The 11696-nt window shown below is 43.9% G+C and overlaps 1 protein-coding gene across 1 annotated transcript in view; it reads left to right on the top strand.

Annotated features, from left to right (window-relative positions):
* Positions 1-3049: 3049 nt before the first annotated feature.
* Positions 3050-11696, top strand: part of CAPN6 (calpain 6) — a 32689-nt gene continuing 24042 nt past the window's right edge. The window contains exon 1 of the mRNA XM_082445648.1: positions 3050-10036. The gene's annotated coding sequence lies outside the window, so the exon portion shown is untranslated. The remainder of the gene's footprint in view (positions 10037-11696) is intronic.

The raw sequence follows: 11696 nt of genomic DNA, 5'->3' as shown, positions 1-11696 counted from the left end.
CTCCACTGAAACCCCAGGGGAGTGGTGTGCCGTTGTTCCATTGATGCTTAGTTGAAGTAAGGTGGGAAGTGCCCCCCGAAAGGTGTTCTATTATTAGATGACCCTTTTCCTAGGCCTTTGACTAGGAGGAACAGGCTTTCCTTAGAACTTTTTTTGGTTGGTGCCTGTTGGAAATTTTGGGTAGGGGTTTCTGCAGAGTCCTATCTGGAATATATGGGAGGAAATAAGAAAACCCAGGGGACTCAAGGCTGTGCTGTTCCTCAAGTCCTGAGGTCCTTAGGTTGCCTCCTTTCTTCTCACCTTTCAGTCTTCCTATGTTTGTTTGTTGTGGTAGGTCCAGTGTTTTTTAGTTGTAGGAGGGAGGACCTGGGAGGGAAGGAGGGGAGAACGGTATTCCTCTGTTTTGGCCAAAACCAGAAGTCTGGGCCATGAAGTTTAACCTTATGTCTCATCTTAGGCATTAGAGCAAGTCAGTCACCACCTGCTAGGAGAGGTTTCGGGATGTGTGTGTAATAAACATGTCTTACATTTCTATACATCATGGGTTTTCCCAGTGCTTTTATATCCAGGATTTCATCTGATCTTCATGACAATCCAATGAGGTAGGTACTATTGTTAGTATCTCCATTTTATCGATGAGGAAACGGACACACTCGGAGATCAGTTAATTTGCCCAGGGGTGGCAGAGCTGACATTTGAGCCCAGGCCTCCAGGCCCTAGTTTAGGGCTCCCTTCATCGTACACGTCAGGAATGGTCAACCAGCCTGATCTACTTCTCACCCACCAGCTTCCCTTCGCCAATGGGCACCCAGGGTTTTCCAGCCCGCCTTCCCCCCCTGGACTCCACCCTCCTCCCTCTTTTGCTCTAGATCAGTCAGCAGGGAGTTTACAAGTGCCCAGCACTGTGACTTCACAGTAATAGGTTCCAAAGGGCCACTTAGACCTCAGTCATCCCAGTCAATCCAGACCAGCAGGGAGGGGCTGGGGAGTGGGAGCTGGTCCGTATTCTCTAGACATTGCAGCTGTGGGGATCTAGCAGAAATGTTAACTGAGGCCAGGACTTGTGCAGTCACACAGGGCCCTGTGCTTCAAGAGGTCCTGGGCCTGGCTTAATGCTCTGCCATCACCGTCGTGAAATGACTTATAAATTTGAACAAGCGGCCCTGCGTTTTCATTTTGCACTGGGCCTCACAAATGATGTAGCCGTTTTGGGCTGAGGCCCATCCTAGTCACCTCTCTGGGAGCAGGGTTCAGTCTCCCAGAAAAGCGCAGAGGAACCTGCAAAGTTATGGCCTTGAATGAAAGGCCCCCAAGCATGAAATCTGTTCCTGTGAATTTCACACCACACTCCCATTCTTTTGTAGTCAGTCAGGCTCAGTGACCTGTGTGAACTTTCTCCCTGAGCCCAGAGCCCTGCCACCTCCAAGCCTTGGCTACATTGCTCAGCTCTACCAGACCACTGGCACTCCATCTCTCAAAAGTGGTTTCTGTCTGATTAGACAGAATATATCTGATGCATATATAAACCTCCCTACTACATATAATCTCCTTTTAAAAAAATCGAGGTAATATTGGTTTATACCGTTATATAAGTTTCATGTGTACAACACTGTATTTCTACTTCTGTATACACTACAGTGTGATCGCCACTCAAAGTTTAGTTTCCATCCGTCACCATGCAGTTGACCCCCTTCACTCCTTTAGCCCTCCCCACACCCCTTTCCCCTGTGGGAACCACTATTCTGTTCTCTGTATCTATATGTTTGTTTTTGCTTGGTTTGGTTTGTTCATTTATTTTACTTTTTAAAATTCCACTTAAGAGTGAAATCATACGGTAATTGTCTTTCTCTGACTTATTTCACTTAGCATAATATATGCTTATTTCACTTAGCATAATATATGCTTATTTCACTTAGCATAATATATGCAGATGGCCAACAGGCACATGAAAAGACATTCAACATCTCTAATTATTAGGAAAATGCAAATCAAAACCACCATGAGATATCACCTCACACCTGTCAGAATGGCTATAATCAAAGAGGAAAGAAATTTTAGAATGCTGGAGAGGATGTGGAGAAAAGGGGACCCTCATACACTGTTGGTGGGAATAAATTGGTACAGCTAGTATGGAAAATAGTATGGAGATTCCTGAAAAATTAAAAATAGAACTAGCATATCTGATGCAGTTATTCCACTTCTGGGTATATATCCAAAGAATATGAAGACACAAATTTGAAAAGATATATGCACCCCCTTGTTTATTGCAGCATTATTTACAGTAGCCAAGATATGGAAACAACCAAAGTGCTCATCAACGGGTGAATGGATAAAGAAGATGTGGGACTACTGGGCATATACCCTGAGAAAACCATAATTCAAAAAGAGTCATGTACCACAATGTTCATTGCAGCTCTATTCACAATAGCCAGGACATGGAAGCAACCTAAGTGTCCATCGACAGATGAATGGATAAAGGAGATGTGGCACATATATACAATGCAGTATTACTCAGCCATAAAAAGAAACGAAATTGAGTTATTTGTAGTGAGGTGGATGGACCTAGAGTCTGTCATACAGAGTGAAGTAAGTCAGAAAGAGAAAAACAAATACCGTATGTTAACACATATACATGGAATCTTAAAAAAAAAAAACAGTCATGAAGAACCTAGGGGCAGGAGGGGAATAAAGACGCAGACCTACTAGAGAATGGACTTGAGGACATGGGGCGGGGGAAGGTAAGCTGGGATGAAGTGAGAGAGTGGCATGGACATATATACACTACCAAATGTAAAATAGATAGCTAGTGGGAAGCAGTCGCATAGCACAGGGAGATCAGCTCGGTGCTTTGTGACCACCTAGAGGGGTAGGATAGGGAGGGTGGGAGGGAGACGCAAGAGGGAGGAGATATGGGGATATACGTATACGTATAGCTGATTCACTTTGTTATAAAGCAGAAACTAACACACCATTGTAAAGCAATTATACGACAATAAAGATGTTAAAAAAAAGATGTGGAATACTACTCAGCCATAAAAAGATGAATTCTTATCATTTGCAACAACATGGATGGACTTTTACGGTACTATGCTAAGTGAAATAAGTCAGACGGAGAAAAGCAAATACCGTATGATTTCATTCCTTTTGTTTTTAAAATTGAAATGTTTGAGGTAGTTGTAGAGTCTCCTGCAGTTTTAACAAATAGTACAGAGAGATTCTGTTTACCCTTTCCCCAGCTTTTTCTAATGATAACATTTTGCAAACCTCTACTATATCACAACTAAGATATTGATGTTGATACAATTCACAAATCTTATTCAGATTTCCTGTTTCACTTATACCCATCTGTGTGTGCATTTAGTTCTGTACAATTTTATCACACGTGGGTTCGTGTATTCTCCACCACAGTCAAAATACTGAACAGTACCATCACCTCAAGGATCTTTTGTGGTATTACCCTTCATGACTGCACCCACATCCCTCCTGCAACCCTCTTCCCTACCAGTGGCAAACACTAATCTGTTCTCCAGTTCTAAAATTAGGACATCTGGGCTGGTTGCAGGTTTCGGCTATTATGAATATCAACTCTGTTTTTGACCGTGTGTTCTTATGAATTCATGGCCACTTTAAATGAGTTACTAAAGCAAGATTTGTCAGGAAAAGTCTTTGAATCTCCTATCAGTCAATGTTTTTCTTTTTCAATTTAGAGGCAACACGGGCCAGGAGAAAGCTATAGGGCTTTGGAGTTAGGAGAATTGTTTTTTTTATAATAACAGGGCTCCATTATTTCCTTCCTGCGTGGCCTGGGGCTGGTTACTTAACACTCCATAACCATCACCTCCACCACCATCACCCCCCCCCCTCCACTCAGCATCTCCCCTATCTTGGTTTACCAGGAAAAACAAAACCTCTGTGCAGAGTTGTTTTTGTGAAGATTAAATGAGATAGCACATGAAAGCTCCCAGTACTTTGGGGCTTTCCAGAGTCCCTTCTTTCTTGACACCAGCTGAGGAGGGGGAATGAATCGAAAATAGTGAAAAGTTGAAACTGTAAATTTTAATAATGCAGTTTGAATACTCCTAAGTATTTACAACAAGGGGAAAATAGGACAAGAATGAGTGTACAACTGGGACTTATAATTAGCTTAATGAGACTTCTAAAGAGCTCTAGGAGGGAACTGGGAAGACTTCTTTTAACTAAGTCAAACAGGACTTTGTCCCGTCCCTCACGCCCTCTCCCAACATTGGGGAGGCTTAATTAGTTTAGCAGCTCTTTTCTTTCAAGATCTGCCTATAACAAGCTACAGTCTCCCTTAGTCCAATTTTGCAAAAATCCTAGATTAGTAGAGCCCAGATGAATGACGTTTTATTGGGATTGAAAAAGAGTCCTTTCCCCCATGTTGGAAAACTTTCATAATTCTGTTTGTTTTTAACCCCCTCCCAATCTTTCCTTCACTCTCCCGCTCAGTGACAGCTCAAGGCTGCCTCCACCCTTTTTGTTCTAATTCTATGAGCTTTCCCCGGCACTCAAAGGGCTATTGATGGATATGTAGCTTTGCCAAAGAGATATTGGGTTGGCCAAAAAGTTCGTTCGCGTTTTTCTGGAACATCTCATGGAAAACCCTGAACAAACTTTTTGGCCAGCCCAATACTATCATTCCCCTCAGACTGCCCCTGTTTCTCAAGTTTTGAAATCCCAGAAGACAGTTCTGCTTGATTTTCTAAGCACTTTCTGTGAGTGTGTGATGGGTCCATCTCAGGGAGTCTTGCTAAGTTGCTACTGACTTCCATTCCGAATGTCTCTGGAATCCATTGCCAAGTATTTACTGCACATCTACCTGGGGCCTTGCCCTGTGCTTCACACTGTGGGGAGTGCAAAAGCCAGAGCTGTTGTCCTCAAGGGGTTTGCAGTTTGAGGAGACCCAAGTACACACATGAAAGAGTTGGAGAATGATTACGAAGAACCCTGTGGGATATGACACTGACTCAGAGTGAGATGATTGGTCAGAGAGGTTGGAGATCAGTGAGGGAGGAAGAAGGCTTCATGGAGAAAGTAAGGTTGGAGAATCAAAGGATAAGCCAGACCTGGATAGATGGAGGAGTGAGAAAGGACAGTCCCAGTAGGGGGACATCTTGAGTAAAAACATGGGGGCAGGGGGAGGCTTGAATCATGCTTCCTGTCCTGAGCTCTGGGTCGCCTCAGTTCCTGACTTCTTGTCTTGCCTTCTGCTTATGGCCTCGCCCACCCTCACCTGGCACCCAGTGCTCAGTTCTCTGGGGCTGACACTCAGCTACAATGTATGCTTAAGTTTTGAATGCCATCTGTATCCAAAGAATCATCCCCACCCAACCATCCCAACCCTGAGTTCCCTACCCCAGCACCCATCAGTGGTGGTGATGTTTCTGAAAACGTCCAGCCTTGAGATTTGCAACACAAAGGCCAGCTAGACCAGCACCAAGGAGTAGTGGGGAAATCAATCACAGGAAATGGCTAAAATGACATCCCATGGTGGAGGAAGGGCCTTGGTAACCAAACAGAGGGGTACAGATGTAATATAGTCAGAGATGAGGAACCACCGTAACCATTTATTTCTATTACTAGGGACAGAGGTTTCCTTTGACTAATATTAAGAAACTAGAGCCCTTTAGTTGACAAGGAAAATGAGTTGCTTCCCCTAATTAAAGGAAATTCTGCCGACAGCCCAGTGAAGACTATTTTTGTGTTAACCAGGCCAACAGGGAAGACATCCAATTTACCCCCTCCCAAAGTCTTGGTTGAACTCCACCCCACACCGGCCCAAGGCTATTTGGTTTGGAAGCTGACAGTCCAACCTCTTCCGTGGCTTCTGTTCGCACTCTCACTGGCCTTGGGGGGATTGTAAAGTCCAAAGAAGCAGGGACTGCAGTCAGCTAGCCAAAACCAAATGCTGCCCCACACCACGGCCGTACCACACTCCACACCGGGTGCAGCTGGATTTTCCCCATAGGGGAAGTCGATTTTACAACCTAGGGGTGGAAAATGCCCGAGATGGGAGAAGAGATCGGGTGAGGAATGCCGCTGGAGGATGCAAAAGGGCAGACTCCAAGACCTGGGTGTGTGTTGAGATGGAATTAACCGGAATCTTACAGCATCTTGGACAGAGTAGCCACCAACGTGCTCTACCAATCCTGGGCTACTGAATCAAAACGATTCTTACAACTATCCCCACAAACTTTTGAAGGAGGTCAAAATTTGTTCAAGAATAAGTCAAATGTACCACTTTACCCGGAATGTGAAACAAACAAAAAAATAGCACAGACTGAAAACTTCTACAAAATAAATGAATGGCTGGTCTTTAACTCATTGAGGGCTGAGATCATGTTTCTTATTGCTCTCCATTATATCCCCGGGACCTAACATAGTATCTGGCACATAGTAGAAGCTCAGTAAATGCTTGTTGAATGAATAAATGAATCACAGTAATAATAGCAATGACAGTAATAAATATGTATTGAGCCCCAATTGTACCCCAGGCAGTGCTCTAAGTAATTTACATGTGTTAACCAGCTGATTGGATCCTCACAGCAGCCCTCTAAAGTAGGCTCATTATTATTCCCATTTTATAGAGCAGGAAAGCAAGGCTCAAGAGGATGGTTCCTTGCCCGAGGGTATACGACAACTAGTAAGCAACAGAGCTTGAATCGTTACTTACTGAGAGAAGGCAGGGACACCCTGGCTATCTCTTGACCACTTGTGGTCACTCAGTGTTCATAATGGTCAACCAAATGTACTATGAGGCAGACCCAAAGTGGCGATTATTTATTATTTCCCCTGCCTGGGATGCTATCCTCAATCTCCTGTATCACCCTACCACAAATGCACACATCACTCCTTTCTTCCTATTAGAATCCCACTCACGCTTAAAGATGCAGTTCAAATTTCACCTCTTTTACCAAGCCTGTGCTGACTACTCTTGCTGGAAGAGCTCTCTCCCACTTTGGAACTCATATGGCACTCGTGGGCCATACCACTCATTTGATACTTGGAAGCTAGAGAGCATGCCGGTTAAGAGCCAGACTTTAAAGTCAGACACGGCTGGATTTAAATTCCAGCTCTGCCAATTTACTAGGTGTGTGACTGTGGGCAAGTTACTTAACCTCTCCATCAAGGAGCATGATCTTTGAACTGGAAAGAGAATTAAAGCCCAAGATAGATGAGGAGATAATAAGGGAGTACTTAGTTGCCTTCAATGAGTTCAAGTTTCCAGGCCCGGACAAATTACATCCGAGGCTACTGAGAGAATGTGCAGATGTGATCACAGAGCCAGTCTTAGTAACCTTTGAGAAATTATGGCAAAGGGAATAGGTGAGAGACGCAAAGAGGCAGGCAAACGTTGTTCCAAGTTTTATTGAAGGGGAGGGGGCTGGTGTTGCAGAGTGCAAAATGTATATCCTGGAAACTGCAGACCAGTGAGCATGGCATTGGTCTTTGGCAAAAGCATAGAATGCACTATTAAGCAGATCATTTTTGAGGCTTTAGAAAGGGAGCGGAAATCACTAGGGGTAAGCATGAGCTCACTAAAAGCAAGTCATGCTTAACTAAGCCCATTTCCTTTTTTGAATGGATATCTAAAAGGGTAGATGAAGGGGATACCGTAGTGTAATGTATCTGGATTTCAGTGAGACGTTTGAAAAAGTCTTACGCTATCCTCGTGGAGAAGGTGGAAAAATTGGAGCTGGTTGGTAGCAGAAGTTATATGGATTGCTTCAAGTTTGAACAACCTTATTAAAAATGATTTTTAATAAAGGGAGAACTCTAAGGTCATGCTGCAGTCTTCCGTCCTGGACTCTCTCTCATTCAATATTTTTATTAGTCGAGTTGATCAAATATGCAGATAAAAGAAACTTGGTGATACAGAGCATGCACTTTCAATGGAGGCGATATCGCCCCCAAGAGGGCAAAATTGCTTCTTGAGGAGGGAAAAAAACCTTTTACATATAGAGCACAGACCTGTAGAGAGTAAATAAACATATACACAACATATCAGCGTTATTAAAATTTCATGGGCAGAGATTAGAGAAAAACGTCTTAGAAGGCTCCTTAGAGGTGTAAAAATGGAAATAAAAAAGGTTGAGAAACATTGATATAAAGAATATGATATTTTAGATGAGAGACTCAACATCTAGAAAAATCATAAGGGAGGTAAATTGAAATAAAAAAATAAACAAAGTGGGACTTCCCTGGTGGTCCAGTGGTTAAGACTCTGTGGTTACACTGCAGGGGGCGCAGTTTCGATCCCTGGTCGGGGAACTAAGATCCCTGGCATGTGACCAAAAAAATAAAATAAAATTTAATTTAATTTAAAAATAAATACGAAAAGTAAACAAGGTGATGGTTATCGAGGATGCATGTAAAGCCCGGCATCTAGGCTAAAATAAAAGTCAATTGTATAAGCATAGAATCAGGCAAATAATAGTAGTTCGTGCAAGAAACGAAAGAGGGTTTTAATTGAGCTACAAGCTCCACATTGAGCAGACAACCCAAATGGAAAAAGATCTGGAAACCATGTCCCATGAGGCATGATTTAAATGAACTGAGGATATTTGGCCTGAAGGACAGAAGACGTGGGCTGACATGACAGATATCTGTCATGTGAAAGAGGAATTAGAAGTAGTTTATGCAAAGCTAACTTTTTGCTCAACCTAAGGAATACGTTTTTTTTAACAATTAGGGGATGTTCAAACGTGGAACAAGCTGCTTTACAGAGGGATGAGCTTTCCAGATTATCGGGATGATATTCCTGCACTGAGCGGGAGGGTAGATATAACCCCTAAAGTTTCTTCTAATTCTCAGATTCGATGATGCCCGACTCATTGGAAAGTTATGGAGGTGGAAAAGATGGCTGATGAACCCAGACAAAACACCCTCCCTTGGTTTCAAAGCCAAAATCCCACAATATGGGGCATACTTGCTTGAGAAATCTGTCACTCAGGAACCAAATCAGGTGCCAATATTGAGAGCCCTCATTCTCCCGGGTTCTGGTGTTTTGTATTGCCCCCTACCTGTTGCTCAGTTTCCATCTTGGCATAGAGGGCGAGAAGGCACAGAGGGAGTTGTGGTGAAGTGCCAAGGAGGAGGTCGTAGAGACCAGAGTTAGAGAACTGCTCAGATCTGTTTCATGAAAATATTGGGGCCAGTGAGTAGGGCAAGCACACTTCTTTTCCTTCTAAGTCTCTCTCTCCTTCTCACTCTCTCTCCCTCTGTCTCTCTCCTCAACTAGCCAGCAGCAGATGTGGTGCAGGGATGGGGCAGAGGGTGGTAATTTCAGGTCAAAGGTTACCACATCACCAGGCAGACTCTTCACAGCCCCATTGCTGGAAATTAGGTTTCTTACAGCTGCCGTGCAATCAAACTCCATTCACTCTCCTCTTAACGGCTCCCTTCTCTCTGCCCTTGGCCAGATGTAACATGTTGCTTCACGAAGCAACCTTTTCTTGCCTGTGCCCCACCGGCTCCTCTTTCACTCCCACCCACTCGCTGAAGTCCTCATCACCAGCGCAGATCCGTGTACAGGGCCGAGCCCACAAGAGCTCTGCCAGCGCTTCAAGAGTTTTCTCTCCAAGTCCTCTCTCGAGTCATGCTCAGGTCTGCACTATTAACCCTGGGACAGAAAAGTCAGAAATCTCTCAGACCCCTCCCTGAAAAGTCCTATTTCTCCTTGGAACAGAAAGAGCTTTCGAACGTGTTTTCCTGGGTTTTTCAGTTTGCTGGTGGGTGGATCTGGAGTGGGCATCCCGTCTGCACATCTGGTAGGGGTGCTTTCCAGATTTTCCTCATGACTCTGGATCAGTTTCTGACTGCTAGGCGGGGCAAAGGCTCCTGAATTTTCTGCAAGGCACCTCCCCCTGTGAGCAGAGCTTGGTACAGCCCAAATAGTTTTCAGGTTAAGAAAGCCAGAATCTTTGTTCAGCCGCACTGACTGAACAGACTTTGTAGGGGTTACCTGGCTAAGGGCAGTGGCAGCGGCAGCAGCAACAAGGCTCCCGGGATAACTCAGGTGAGGAGGGAGGACATTTTCTTTGCTGGATAACTTAGAATCTCAATGAAATGAAGAAACTTGCGCTTTATAGGTAAAGTGGAATGTGTGTGTGTGATAGCAGTTTGGAAACTTCAAAACTAATGGAATTTTGGATTGCTTATTTTTGGGGGGGGTCTCTAAGGGGTAATTGTGGTTGTCTGGCCATGAGACTTTTCTGGTGATATCTGCTAAGGTTTTTTAATTTTTTTTTTTTTTTGGTCTTCTGTTACTTAAAATACCTGGTAAGGATGGACAAACCTGGGAGGCAAGTGTGAGGGGGGAGAATCCCCATTTTCAGGGCTTTATTCTAGCTTCTGCTGACCCCCAACTGTGGGCAAATTATTGAAATGCAGGCAGAATCTTGGAGCCACACTGTGTGCAAAAGGTCTTTAAGCCCTGGAAGCGGGGTCCATGGGTGGTACACTGTTGCACAGGAGGGAATGAATGGCAGCAGAGTCTGTCCTGTCTGCAGAGCCGGGGTCTTCCTGTCCTGGTGACAGGTTGATCTTGGCTATTTCATGATCAGCCCCTGGCCGGCCTGTTTTTGTTTTTCTCTGATTCTTGCATTGGTGTAAACTTACATTTGCAGCTGGGGGCTCTATCCGTCCCCACCGCAACTACATTGTTCTGGGGGCTTAGCTGGACTACTTGACCAGAGCAGGCTGGGGTGAGAATGGGGTGGCAAAAGGATTGGAGCATTGCAATTAAAAATTGGTTCTGAGGATTTGGAGCTTGAAATATGGTGACAAGCACGTAGGAAAATTAAACAAATTCTGCCATCCTGACAGTCACTTCAGGCTTCAGGATAAAGCATTCTGGTTTGTAATTAATGTTTTTATTGAAATTCGACTAATGTCTCATTTGCTAATATTTGTTGTGAAATTAAGGACATTTTATAGTCTGAAGGAATTTAGAAAAAGATTCTACGGGGGACGCCTAATTAACTTGCATTCCTCTTGCAGTTTGTGTGTATGTGAGTGTGTGTGCACAAACGCGCATGTGCGTTTATGAATACTTGGGATTTGAATAGCATTCTTTATTTATCCTTAGAGTCCTTAGCAGGCGAGGCAGAAGTCTAAACACTTGTGTAGTCAGGAATAGGTTAAAAAGCAGGCTTTCCGTATCCTTGGGACTTTTCAGTCCCTAAATTAAAAGCAGAAAAAGCCCCTTTGTGACCCCAAAACAGTGTTTCTTTGATTAGCCTTGATTTGAAATCATCTCACCTTCTGACAGCAATTCAAAAACGAAACTCCTAAGTGCATTCTTGTAAGAAGAGGACAACAAGAATTTTCAAAAGCAATGTCTTGAGGTTTTGTGTTGGCATGCTCCAGCCCCCCCTTTTTTTTTAATTGTGGTAAAACGAGTCAGGAGGTCCAGGTTTTAGTGCTAGCTCTGTCACCAACTGTGCAACCTTGGACAAGTCCCTTCACCTTCCTGTAAAAGCAAGGAATTGGACTAAGTGATCTATCTCTAAGAGTCCATCCAATGTAACATCCTAGAAAAATTGGAATTAGATTTTCGCAAGGCTATAAAATTAGACTTATAGGATGGGCTTATTCCAGCCAAGAGGGAAAAATAAAAGGGGTAGTGGGGCAAGTCAGCCAAAATGGAGAGGTGGAAGAGAGAGGAGGTACTGAAT

Source organism: Balaenoptera physalus (genome assembly GCF_965194825.1).
Source record: "Balaenoptera physalus genome assembly, chromosome: X".
Taxonomy (NCBI): Eukaryota; Metazoa; Chordata; class Mammalia; order Artiodactyla; family Balaenopteridae; genus Balaenoptera; species Balaenoptera physalus.
The sequence above is the reverse complement of the archived record's forward strand: the minus strand, read 5'-3'. Positions and strand labels throughout refer to the sequence as shown.